We start from the raw sequence: 14,147 nt of genomic DNA, 5'->3' as shown, positions 1-14,147 counted from the left end.
CCATCACACATCACTAGACACGACTTCTGCATAGGTCAGCAAAAATGAAGAGGTCAAAATCAAGGACAGGAATCATGCTGAGGAATGATTTCTGCCACAGCTGGTTCACTCACGGTCTGCAGTCGTGAGACAGCCGCGCTGCAGGGAAAAGTAGTTACACACATGGATGTGGATGCCGGACTTGATTTCACAGAAATGGCATCAGTCTTGTTACTCTTAAAAGTTGCAATAAGTACGTTTTTACTGCTCACCAGCTGGTGAGGTTTCTGGCTTTTAACACTTTTAAACTTTCCGGCCCGCACTCTGTTTTGAAAACTCTCCTCCCATTGGAATTTAAAGACACTCCCAATCCTCAAAAACCCTATTTTACATGGGACTAGTATTATGTCGGGACCTCATGTGATAATGAATTACCCCCACAGGTGTGACCAAGTCAACTTTAGTCAGTCAGTCTCAAGTCAAGTCCCAAGTCTAAATGTAGATTACCAAGTCAAGTCCATGTCATTAATGTCAAGTCTTAAGTCTAAATGTAGAACAGCAAGTCAAGTCAGAACAAATCAAGAGTCCAGTATCAATTTAATATCTTAAAGAAAACGAAATATCTAGGACTTTTCAATGCAATATGGTTTTAATAGGATAAAAACTTGGTAAGAGCATCATGAGTTTGATTTCTAGAATTTCATCATTCCATACAAATTCAGAAAACAGAATTCAAATTCAGTCGTCTGCTGGAACAAATCTCATCACTTTCAATCTAAGTCATTTACACAAACACAAGATCTCAAGTCAAGACTTTAGAAAGTACAAGTCAAAGTCAAGTCCCAAGTCACCAGAACCCAAGTCAAGTCTCAAGTCTTCTCTTCATGCAGCAAGTCTCAAGCAATTCAAATTGTGACTCCAGTCCAAGTCATGGGACTCGAGTCCCATCTCTGATTGCCCCCCATCCTCTGTGTTTCATAAAACACCTTTGCAGTGGAAAATGAAATTCACTGAAATCACCAGTGCTACAGATATAATTGTATGAGGTCAAGATTTTACAATTTGTCACTTTCTGATTTAGCAAAGCAAAATTTTAAATTTGTGCTGAAAAAGTACTCAAAACCTTCCTCTACAGACTCCACTACTGCCTCCATTTTTCAAGACACATGTAGAAGAAGAAGAAGAAAAAAAACTTGCGGCAAAAACAAATTATGGCTAAAATTACAGAGAATTCGATTCGCATTAATGATTCGCATGATTGTGTAGGAAGAGAAAAGTTCTATCAGTGTTGCTGCAATTCCTGCTGGTTGCCGATAGAGGCTGACACAGATCATAGATTAACATCAAAATCTTAAATAAAAAAAGAAATACCCATTTTAATCATCAGCAGTCGAGCTGATCGATGGGAAAGTAGAAATTGGAATGCAGAGTGAGACGTTTAATTTCAGGAAGCGCTCCTGGAAATGGATTGGCGTCCGCGAGACACCGAGGCGTCATTACAGTCCGACTCAAACCGCTCCCTTCCAGGCCGGGGCGAGGGAGGGCTGTGATTCACCGCCCATCCGTCTGCCCGCTTCTCCCTTCGGGGGACGGCAGCCTGAGTCACACCGCCATCATCTCTCCCTATAAGTGGCACGCCTCTCTTTCTTTCCCCGCGCCTCGCTCCCTCCGCCCCTTCCGTCCGTATGCAGAGGGACGGCCGGAGAGCGGCAGCAGGCGAGGCGTATTAAAACTACAAAGCGCTGATTATCATTCAGCAGCCCTGTCTCTCCGTTCCTCCCGGGGCTCCTGCTCTGGGTGAAAGCTGGAAATAAACATGAGGGGGGTCTCTCTCTGTCGTTCATTAGCGAGACCAACCCCGGGTCACCCGGGCCTGCTCCCCGGCCCCCGGACCACTGCCTGTAATTGAGGGCTGGCGCGGATAAATAAATGATAGGAGCGGGGGAGGGGGGGGGTCGTCAGGAGGAGGAGCGGGTGATGGAATGGGTAATGGGTAATGAGCGCGCCCTCGCTGTCCTCCTCACCTGTGTGAACCGCCACAGACTCTGAGTGGCAGAGACATTTAGACGGATATTCATAAGCCATTACTGCACATTACTGGGTCCGCTGAGAGTCTGTGCTGCACTGCAGGGATATAGACATAGATACTGATATACTGTATACATAGGCTACTGTATATATACTGTATATGTATACAGTATGCACTCAACACACACAAAAATGCACAGACATATGATGACTTAGATGCCGACCTGGCTGAATGTACATAATACGCTCACATTTTCAACTCTCAAAAATGTGACAATACGTATTGTGCAATCTGGGAACCCATCGTCTATCGGTCTGACGACAATTAGACTCTGGGGGCGACGGCCAATATTTCGGGGTTTCCGGTGTAGCCAGCGGACATCCGGGCCAAGACTTCCTCTTCTGTGCGCCGGTCATTGTTTACAGTCCGATTAGCAACTTGAGACGCGAGAGTCGAACGTTTCTCCACACAATACACAAACATCGATCCTTTTTGTAGGTGTTTCAGGTCCGGATGACATTTCGGCTAATCTCTATAAACAGATATCTGCCTATGAGACGTCGTCTCTCAACTCCGACTCCATTCTCTTGTCTCAAGTCGCTAATCGGACTGTAAACAATGACCGGAGCACGGAAGAGGATGTCTTGGCCCGGATGTCCGCTGGCTACACAGGAAAGCCCGAAACATTGGCCGTCGCCCCCAGAGTCTAATCGTCGTCAGACCGATAGACGATGGGTTCAGAGATTGCGTATTGTGAGGCAGAAAACTGAATCGTGATATTAGCTCCATTTTATTCTGCTGTAGTAATCGCAAATGAGACGGCTTGACCATCCGTTGAAATGATGTTATTTGCACTTTTTTAAATTGTTGTTTACATTCTAGCAAGACAATGACATCGCTAGAAAGATTTGTGGCTCAGAAATAAACAGAATTCTGCACAGACAGACTTTGTTGTCATTGAACTTTTATTTATTACATCGTATCGTGTTTGCATCGAATCGCAAACCCCATATCGTGTCTCGAATTGTATCATGAAATAAGCAAGATCGTCCCATCCCCAGTATTTTGCGATAAAAACAAGACAAGATTATCAAATCCAAGAATGCCAAGTTCTCGTCGGTGAAGTCGCCGTCCGATGCTTCCTCCACTGGCAAGTAAACTTCCAGGATTTTTATCCGTCCTCCATGCTCTTCTACTTTTGTTTTGGGATCGTGCTTCGGCGGTTAGATATTATGTAAAATGCATCATGGAGGACACAAGAATGCACAAGAATGCATACTGAGAAAGAGCGTCCCCCATATATGATGTAGGCCAATCAGCAACAAGATGCATTGTCCCTCCAAGCATCATCAAAATCAAACTGGTGGTGTAGCAGTTATGCTATTGCCTTAGTTAGTTATAGTTAGTTATTTCAAAGTTTGAAGTTTTGACCTTATACCGCCCCCATCAGGACAATCAGTGTCATTTTTTAAACATGAGAACGCAGCACCAATATGCATCGTCCCTGCAAGTTTTGTCAAAATCAGACCAGTAACAGTTATTAACATTAACAGATATCACCAGTGACTGTGACGTCATCCATAGGTTTCTGAAGGGCCGTTTTGAAGCCCGGATATTGGGTTTATGGTCGCCGCCATGTTGTTATTTTTTGGAGCCAGAGCAGCCAAAGCGAGGCCGAGAGTTGTCCGCAGAGCCGCAGCCGCCTGCTATTGGCCTCACTGGACAGACGACCTGCCAATCAGCAGATAGGAGTTTTGCTTATTGAAAAATCTTTTCAGGGCAGAAACTGTGATGATTGGGTCAATCAGGCGACCAATCAAAAAAGAGAGGAGGCGGGCCAATTTGAAGCGTCAAGTGGGACTGTTGGTGCCTTCAAATAGGGTCGTGTTTACCGTGTTCACGAGAAGAGTCCATATGACACTAACGTTAGCTGGTTATCTCGTAAAAAGGGCCTTTCTATGTGGAGTTTGCATGTTCTCCCCGTGCTCACCTGGGGTTTCCTCCATATAACACTGATAAGAACCCCCCACTGTCAAAAAAAGAATTTGGTCGGTGGCCGCCGCTCCTGGCCTGCCCGTGGAGGAGGACAAGCCAGGATGGGATAAATGCGGAGGACATATTTCACGGCGCCATTGGAAAATAAAGACGGGTTTGTCCGTCCTGTTTCCTTAGGCAGTCTCGTCCTATCTGCCTCGAGCAGAGTAGGCTATAAGATGCTTGTTCTGGGGGCAATTTTGATTCTCTCTCCAATGTCTAATATGAATTGTGCAGCAGCCATATTTAACCGTTATATAACAGAATATTTTGAATTTAAGACAAGTTCTGTGCTGTCTTAAGTTAGAATTTCTAGGACGCTGCTGTAATAATTAAATGCCTATTTGGAGTGAAGATAGGATAGGAAAGATAGGAAACCTTATTCTGTAATGGCAAAAATCTTAAATATCCTCCTAAACTGAGACAGGATAGGATTTCGTAGCTGGGAGGTTTCAGTAATGACCACCCAGAATCTGAATCTGAATTGAGTTCTTACCTTTAGCTAAAAACAATCAAAAAATGTGTGAGGATATTTGACCTTTTTTTCTTTTTTCTTTTTTTTTTTACCTTTTTTGCCTTTATCACTTGTCACACACCGGTTCTCTGGTCTGTGTGTCTGAATCACCGTCTGAACAGCAGAAGGAAGGAAAGCGATCACTGTTGTGGTTTTTAGTGACCTATCGTGACAGCTCCTGACCTTGTTTGTATCCGTGTCTTTTTCTTTTTTTCTCGCTAGCTCTCTGCCCTGGCCAAGGCCTGCGGTGTCCCTCTCTGTGTTTTTGTCCCTCCTCTGTTGCCTGAAGCGGCCTCATCATCATTCAATTTGGCATGGTACATTTTTCACACCGTAGCATTTGATCCGCACATCTTTACCCTTTTTTTTTTTTTTTCCGGAATAGCTCTTCTGACTTTGTTTCATGCCCATTGGACAATGTGTTGCCCCTAATTTTCTCACTAAGCGCTGTTTGGAAAGCTCTTTTGTTCGCTGTCGACTTCCCTTATAGCGCTTGAAGTCAAACTCCAGCAGCTTTTCCTGGATACAAAGAGCCACTCACGGATTTCCTTCAAGCTGAAGGCACACATTGGCTGCGTGCTTTCATTTTCATCTCTCTTGGAGGGCATATCACTCAATGACCAAGTAAACACTGCACACAGATGGCAGCTTTTTCATCCTCCACCCCGCTCATTCATCATTACCTCCACAACTGCCAGGGAAGGGATAAATAATCAGCGGTAAACACTTGACAGTATGAATTCATAACCCCGGCGTTCCAAAAGGAAGAGCATTATTCTCACCTTTCCGGGACAATAGGCTGTCAAGCGGCCGTGCGCTGAGAGGTGAGGCTGCTGCCGGGGGGGGGGGGGGGGGGGGGGAGCGGCTTAGCGGTAGCGTCGGTGACAAGACGGCGTCCGTGGGAGCGAGGCCAGCTGGACGCTCCTGCCGCGGCGCAGCGCCGTCCGGACGACAAATCATCCATCATCATCCTCCTCCTCCTCCTCCTCCTCCGGCTGAGGGCCTGCGGTGGAAGACAGGGTCAGGCCCGCGCTCCAGGACGGGGCTCAGCCAAGACCCGTCAAACGCTGACAGTGCCTAACCATGCCGCGCATGCCAAAGGACCGTCCCGGCGGAGCGTCAAGGGTAGCGGGGCTCCTTTGTGTGGGGGGGGGGGGATTAATACTGTAGTCTTTTTTTTATCTCCTTTATTAAGAAGAGTTACGGATTGGGAGTTCTTCTTAATCAATGGGTTAAGGAAGTACTCTCTATGATTCCATTAGAGAAGTTGAGATATAATTGAAAGAACTCCCGGGATAGATATATTAAAACCTGGGTCCCCTTTATGGAACTTACATACACATGAGATTGGCCAGTTGGATTAATTGATGCATAATGTTGTACAATGTTCCTATTCTAAACATTGCTTAACAATGTACATGTCAGGAATTGTCTGTAACCATATTATAGGTATTTATTTATTTAATTTTTTTTTTTTTTTTCCTCCACTGAGGCCTTGGGGTGGGTGAATGGGTGGCTGGGTGGGGGGGGGGTGGTTGTTCTATGCTGCCAATGTTTGTTTTGATTTTGTAAACTGAAAATCTATAAATAAAGTATTTAAAAAAAAAAAAAACAATGCTCAAAATGATCCAAATGTCTTTATCGGCAGGTGAAATCACATGAAGCGGGCCTCGCTAAGACCGGTGATAGTGGTTTTCCTGTCACTGTTCTGCGGGGACATCACAGTGTAAACAAGGACACTGTCAACGCCAATACTTATCTATGGCACGCAACACTGTCCACTCCAGTTAATTTATTCCCACGAGTGTTTTGGATTCACAAACGCAGGGCATCGTCTCCATCCTAATGATGCCCTTACACTCATATTCAAGTCAAATCACTAAGTATTTGACTCAAGGGACAAGTTAGTTAAGATGAGGAAAGACACAGATATACACTTCAAGTAGAGGGGCTTTTGCTTTCTGATTAAGACAACATTACACTCATCAAGCCAGCTAGAGAGGTTTAACTTACTATACAGCACAGATCCCAGAATGCATCTGACAGGGTGGCAACGTTACTGACTGCATGTGAGCAACTAGTTGCACAGAGGTACATTTAACTAGTGGTGGAAAGAGTACTAAAATGCCCTGCCCAAGGAGAAGTACTGTTACTTTGCAGATATTTTCTTAAGGGCGTTTTCACACCTATAGTTTGTTTGCTCTGGTCCGAATCAGTTGATGAGTTTGTAAACTTGTAGCGTTTTCTCTTTGGTTCGGTTTCTTTTCACACGGAGAAAAATCCAAGCGAATCAAAATGCATCACTACAAACCAGGTGAGAACGTTCACTCCGCTTATTGGTCAGATGTGTCTGGGGCGGGAGCAGGAAAGTAAATACAGGAAGAAGGTCCTGTGTTCTGGACTAGTGCACATTGCTAAGCAACGGCAGAGTTGGCATTTGCTCATAACTGTTGTAATTATCTGGGCAATATACCAGGCAAAACTGTACCAGCAGAGTGCGGAATGCAATTTGAGGAAACGTCTTGAAAATGTTATACTGGCTATAGGCTACCTGGCTATACCTGGCTATACCTGCTGTACCTGCTATACCTGCTACCTGGCTACAGGAGCCGTTTAGCTCAAACTTGCGGAGTAAATTGAGTACACCTGGTAGTTGGGTCGGATCGAGGTCGGATCACGTTCCCACCACAAACGAACCGCTCCAGAGTTCGTTTGGGACCGGACCGAGACCACCTCCTCTAAAGGGTCTCGGTGACAGATACGTTGTCAGCTGTGATCTTTTCCATGAAATCTTTACAGGACGACAGGACAGAGTTCAGACTAGATTCTTTCAATTGGAAAAATTGGAAATTACAAAATAAAGTGAATAAGCAAAATAAAACCACATTAACTAAAACCAGATTCTCTTCTTTGCCGACTGATCATTCACTGTGAATGGCTCCACAGTTGGCCAATTTATGATCGTCCAGTTTCTGTTACAAAACTTACAATACAAAAATGTACTGAAGTAAATGTAAAATGACTAACTTTAAGCCAAGTCTAAAAGGATTATAGCACCGTATATTCACAGCTCTAGAAACTGTTTTGAACTCAACGTCTCAGCGTTATTTTGGCGCTAGAGAAGGTTGGATGAGGGAAGGAAGGGAAGAAGGAAAGGGAGGAGAAACGTTGGCCTGGTGGCCTGGCAGCATCTCTGGAGACGGCATGATGAGGCACAGCTGGTGGAAAGGGAACTGGGGGCTTAGATTTGGCTTCAGCTGTTGCACACACACACACACACACGCACACACACACACCCACACACACGTCAGTTCCCTTGTGCTTCCACTGCCCACTACATGAGATGAAAAAATAACCACTGTCAGTGTCAACATTGCGTAACAGTCAATTAACAGCAGTATCCTTTACCCCCAGATGAAATGGCTGTGGGCGACAGACAGCCACTGAGCTGGCAGTGGCGACCATCTTATGCCGCATAAATTAACCCCTCAGGGAAGAGAGAAGAAGGCTTCATTGGTGCTCAGTTTAAGACATGCAACACGCTTTCTTCTGCAGCCACTGTTCCCTCCCCGCTAAAAAGCACCAAAGAGCAGACACTTGGCAGTCAAAATCAATTACTTTAATGAACCTCATGAAATTGTGATAAAAAAACAAAAAACAAACGTCAAACTGAATCTGTGTTGACAACTTCTCATATTCATCGTGCTGCAGAGGCATCAACGGTTGAAAAAGATGCCCTGGGGAAATTTTGTAACGTTTATGATTTTGAGGACAGTTTACATGAAAAACAAGGTGGCAAGTGAGAAACTGAGAATTAGCTGCAGAGGTACTTTTAACCACTGGAGGAAAGAGCATGTCCTACTGAAGTTAATGCACTGTTACTTTGATGATATTTTGATAAGTAGAAGTAAAAGTATTGGTGTAAAAATCTACTTCAGTAAAAGTAAAAAAGCTGATTTAAAATGACCTCAGAGTAAAAGTTACTGAGTTACTTTTTAGAAGCAATAATTCTAAAAGGACGAGAGGACAGAGTTCAAACTAGATCATTTTAATTGTAAAAAAATGTGAAATTACAAAATAAAGTCCAAAAAAAAAATACAATCAGATTAATTAAAACCAGATTCTCTTCTCTGCTGACTCATCGTTCACTGTGAATCGCTCCACAGTTGATGTGATTTAAAATGTAATGAAGTACAATACTTAAGTAAAAATGTAAAGTAAAATACTCAAAAAAGTAGCTACTCAATTACAGTAAAGCAAGTGAGTAAATGTAATTATTCACTTCCACCCTTGGTTTCCAATCTTCACTGCATGACAATGTTGCCCATAATAGCTAAAGAGAGTAAAATGCTTGTGAGTGTGGTAACTATCTCCAGCAGACCTGGGTCAACACTATATATACTTTTATCACTTTTGAAAGGAAGGATTTTGGGTGTTTTATCTGCCTCGATATCCTTCTTTTGAAATTCAGTTTTAACTCTGACAGCCAAATCTGTTCTTGCCTGCTTCGCTGCCATATATACAGAGCCCCTCTGGGGTCACATGGTAGAAAAAAAACTCGATGTGTAAATCCGTGCGAACGGATTTGTAAACTGTGCGTACAGATTTCTAAACCGTGCCCTCAGATTCACAATCCATGCGAATGGATTTAGAAATCTGTTCGCACAGTTTACAAATCCGTTCGCACGGATTTACACAAAGAGTTTCTTTTTCCACCATGTGACCCCAGAGGGGCTCCGTACATATAGGTGCTGTTTCTCACATAGGAAAATGTATATTTTGAAAGTGCAATGCTTCAGTAAAAACCAGAGGTGGGAGTAAGTCACACATGTGCAAGTCACAAGCAAGTCTCAAGTCTTAACCTTCAAGTCTCAAGCAAGTCCCAAGTTACTGTGGTGAGAATCAAGCAAGTCAAGTCGAGTCCCTGCTATAAGTCAAGCAAGACAAGTCAAGTCATTGCTCAGGTCAAGCAAGTCACAAGTCAAGTCATACGAAATTCTGATGATCTACCCCAGTTTCCACATTTAAATCAGTTAAAAGACAGCGGTCATGAGAGTTTTATTTTCAACATTAACGAAAACTGTTGCAGCCTGCTTACATCTTATAAATCTTACTGATATTTGACATTTTGTGGCAATCAATAACAAGCCTCCTAAATGAACAACAATGGAGAGTGGGGCTCTGAAATTATAATATAGCCCTGTAGCTTTAAAGGGCTCTAAAGTGAAAACAGAAGTACGAAACAAAACATTTACATCACAATGTTAAGCCTCCTGCCCAGTAACTTCTCAATATCAATATCTAGAAAAATGCAAATATTTAATAAAAAAAAAAAGTCAAGTCCTTTCGAGTCATCTGTCTCAAGTCTAAGTCAAGTCTCAAGTCATGAATACCAAGTCAAAGTCAAGTCGAGTCTTTTATCAATGTTAGTCAAGCAAGTCTCAATTCCTCAAATTTCATGTGACTCGAGTCCCCCACCTCTGGTAAAAACATACTTAAGTAAAAGTATTGGACAGACTTGTACTCCAAAAAGTACAGGTACACAAAAAAGCTTCTCAATTACAGTAACCTGAGTAAATGTAATGAATTACTTCCACAGAGGGCAGCCTCAGCGCGGCACATCAGTGATCCCTCGCACGTCGGCCTGCACACTCACATTCACGCAGTAATTAGATGAACTCCGACAAGTCTCCAATTTTACCCCAAACTCCCCGCTTTTCCTACAGTGGACTGACCTGCGAGTCCTTTGGTATCTGCACCCAGGATCGCACGGACCAAGGGTCTAATTTAGCCAAACTAATCAAATGGGTTTCTGTTGCTCATTAAAAGCCCTCATCTGCCATGCGGTGTGCAGTCGCTAACCTTTGAGACCGGCCCCGCGGGAGAGGCGCGCTCTCATTTGTATACGATGCATGTCAATGCTAGTGTTAAAGGGCAACCAAACAGCGGCGGGGTGGCGGTGGAGGGGGGGGGGGGGGGGGCGGGGGGGTTTAGTAACAAGAGGTGTCATTATCCATAAGTGTTTTCCCTCCCTTGGCAAATGAGCCTCCGAGTGTGCTTGTCTCAGACATTTAAGTAGTGTCAAGTGCAGGTGAAGCGCCGCACCTTCCTGTACAGAGAGCTCAGCTATAGTGACAGGACAGTAGACTGGCATGTAAATGATTTTTAATGCTTTCAGTCAGTCTATCTCTAGCAGTGTTGGGCAAGTTACTGAAAGTTAGTAATTAGTTACAGTTACTAGTTACTTCTCTCAAAAAGTAATTGAAGTACTTTACCAATTACTGCATAATAAAAATAATTAGTTACTAGGGAAAGTAACTTTTGTGTTACTTTTAAATGTCTGCTTCAATTCTCTTATTACACATAGCTATATTATTTTAGTATTGCTATGGCACAGTGTGGGACAAGACAACTGTCAAATTTTATCTATCATTGTACCCATTATCACTATGATGAAAAGTAAGTAGTGGAACAATAAAACTCAATAGATATGTTTTGATAGGTGTATTTATTGTAGCCTGGACAGACCTTTAAATCAAGCATTAGTTCACTGTGTGGGCTGAGTTACGCACCGGTAGCAGTGCTGCCAACTCTTTTCCAAGGAAAGTAGCTACTGGCTGCTCAGAAAGTCGCTAGAAGTCGCCAGATGATGTCATACAATAATTTGCATATCAATATATAAGGCTGCACTTGTTATGCACCCGTAGCCCGTTTTAATCTAAGTGCTGACTCCGCCCACCCGGGCCAGTTTGGGCGTACGCCGGTAACAATTACAAGTGGACCCTATCCTACAGTCCCTGCTCTCAGCAGAGGGAGGAGCTACACTGTGATCATCAGACTCTCTGGATTAGACAAGCAAGTAGAGAAAACCGGCATCAGCCAAACCAATTTACTGCCAAATGCTTTGGGATTCAACACATTAACATTGCTTCCCATGGTCAGAAAAAGTCGCCAGATTTGTCGCTAGTCGCTTTTGAGAAATAAAGTCTCCAGGGAGGTTGGTCGTCTTTTGATTCACTTGCACCACCGTAAAGTCGGATGATCATAAACCGGATAATCCAGTAACGAGTAACAAGCCCATTTAAACTTCAGTAATTGTAATTAGTAAAAAGTAAAAAGTAAAAAGTAATTAGTTACATTACTAGTTACTGCCAAAAGTAGTGGAATTACAGTAACGTGTTACTCTGTAACGTGTTATTCCCAACACTGATCCCTAGTTAGTTTAAGGTTTGTTCAGAGTTGCTGGTAAGCGTTTTATCAGCCTGAATCAGAGAAAAGCGTCTCACCCCCTCTAATTGAGACGCTGCAGATTCACCCTGTTTGCCCAAATTAAAATCTGGTTCCTAGAATCCAAAAAGGGAACGATAGTCCAGCAGGACTGTCTGCACTAACCATGGATTAATGCATTTTTGGTGCCAGTTTATTTAGTCAGAAATCAACAAAGTCAACTTGTTGACTGTGATATGATATTATAACATGAGGGTTTGAGGTGGTGGTTGGATCACTCTTAATGAGGAAGAAACAGCCTGATGGAGACGGATAATTTTATTAAGCAGCACTTTACTTTTCTCCATCAGCTTCACCACAACAACACTTCCTTGTTCTGACGCCCATGTGACTGAACTAACCAATCAGACGCAAGAAGGACTTAGACTGAGGTAAATGTGAGGGAACCGCAGAGGTAGAGATTGTAACTGTTTTAAAGATGCCGATGTAAAGATTTAAACATGTAAATAATTACTGTGTAAACATAAATATGTAAATAGTTAACTGTGTAAACATTGTAAATATATTTTTAGTAAATTAACTAAAATATATGAATTAACTCTCCTCTCTCTCTCCCATCTTTCCTGTCCCTCTCTGCTGCTGCATGTTTTCCGCTGAAGCCCAAATGCCATTTTTACTCAATTTTTAATCAAAGTTATTCTCCTCAAGGGCTATAAGATCGTTAGAAGCTTAGTAATGAGCTATATTTAGAGAGCGCTTGTGCTTTGCAAATCAATAAAACAATGATCAACGATAGTCAATTAGATAAACAGCAAAAATTCCAGTTGGGAATGAAAAACAGAGTTACAAGAACAAAGAAGAACAAAATGGACAAATAGAGAGTAGAACATGTCTATGGTCTTTAAAGATGTGTTTTAAGACTTAGAGGATGATTTTGCAGCCTAAGCTCCCGGTGTAAAAGAATACATCGACAGCTTCCTCCGTCTTCTCTCTCCTCCTGCGGTATTTGAGCGTCTCTCTGAATGTAGAGCGGATGGAGGAGGTTCATCCGCGAGGCGGGGCGGTGACATTAAATTTGGTCAGTGTCAGGGAGCGATGGGGCCTTATAGGAGCAGTTTAGCATAGTGATTAGCCGGCGTCGGCGCATGGCGATGGCGGCCCCGTCAGCCACCCACTCCCGGAGAATAATGGCAGACTCCCACTGTCCGCAGTCCACTCCAGTCTCTTCCCCTCGGGGCGGCCGTATCCGGTGATAGATTCTCGGCCCCTCCGCTGCTGCCGCCGCCGCCATCTCATTACGGATCGCTCCCATGAATAGAGATGTGACACATCTGAGAAACAGTGGCCGCGCATTACGGCTGATTCACAGGACCCGGGGTTTAAATCAGGCAGGGGCCGAGCGGGAAACGGGGACATAACTCAGCCGCAATGCCTCCCTCGGCCTACCTATGTGACGGCCACCGGGAGATCAGACAGGAAGACGATGAAAGAGGAGCCACTGTGGATGGAGCGAAGCCGGCTAAATCTGAATTCTGTATAATGCTGCGGCTGTCGAACTGTTGGAAAGGTGATGAGCTGCATGATGTGCGGGTTCAGCGCTCGGAGATGAGGCTTTCCAGGTATTTCAAAAGCACTGCGGGAGAGAAGGTTCAAAAACTGTGTGTGACGTATTGGGCCTCATGCAGCAAAATTCTCTTAAATGTCTCTTAAATTTTCTCTTAATTTTCTGTTAAGAGAAAAAATAAGAGAAGTCAACTCCAGATGCACCAAACGTTCTTAACCATCCAAATCTGCTCTTACCCAGGTGTGCTGAACGATGAATCCCACTTGATCAGAAATTGGAGGCGCGTGGCCGATTGATTGTTATCAGCATAGGTAACGCCCCCTAAACACCATATAAGGGCGGGTGTTGTGCCGTGTGTAAATACTCTGGCACACGGCCAAGAATCGGAGAGGCGCTCTTGGCGATCTGAACCGGCTCAGCAGCCGTTCATCCGCCTCATCAAATAGATCTGTGATCTCTAAAAACTCGTTCTCTGTAAGGCCTGGATGGACAAAGCATCTCAGAGCAGCATGTAAGACATTCAGAAGCTGAACCATGCAATATCATCCAAGGCTTTTTATAGTGGACCAATAGTATTTCTTTAGCCCACAAATTTAATAATCCAATCATTATAATTACTCTAAAACATATAATAATCTAAATTTGATTATATGATATTCATGTGTTTTTTTTATGTTTGTATGTATTTAAAACTTATGTTTCCATGCATTGGACAAACAATTTGTGGACTGTGAAAACGAGATGTTTTTTCCTCGTAAAATTTTCTCTCACCTAAGAGAAGAGCAAAAATAAGAAAACAT

Source organism: Centroberyx affinis, unplaced genomic scaffold, assembly GCF_046629955.1.
Source record: "Centroberyx affinis isolate AG114_WGS23_722 - 3 ecotype Tasmania unplaced genomic scaffold, CSIRO-AGI_Caff_v1 ptg003879l_1, whole genome shotgun sequence".
Lineage (NCBI taxonomy): Eukaryota > Metazoa > Chordata > Actinopteri > Beryciformes > Berycidae > Centroberyx > Centroberyx affinis.
This window is presented reverse-complemented; position numbering follows the sequence as displayed.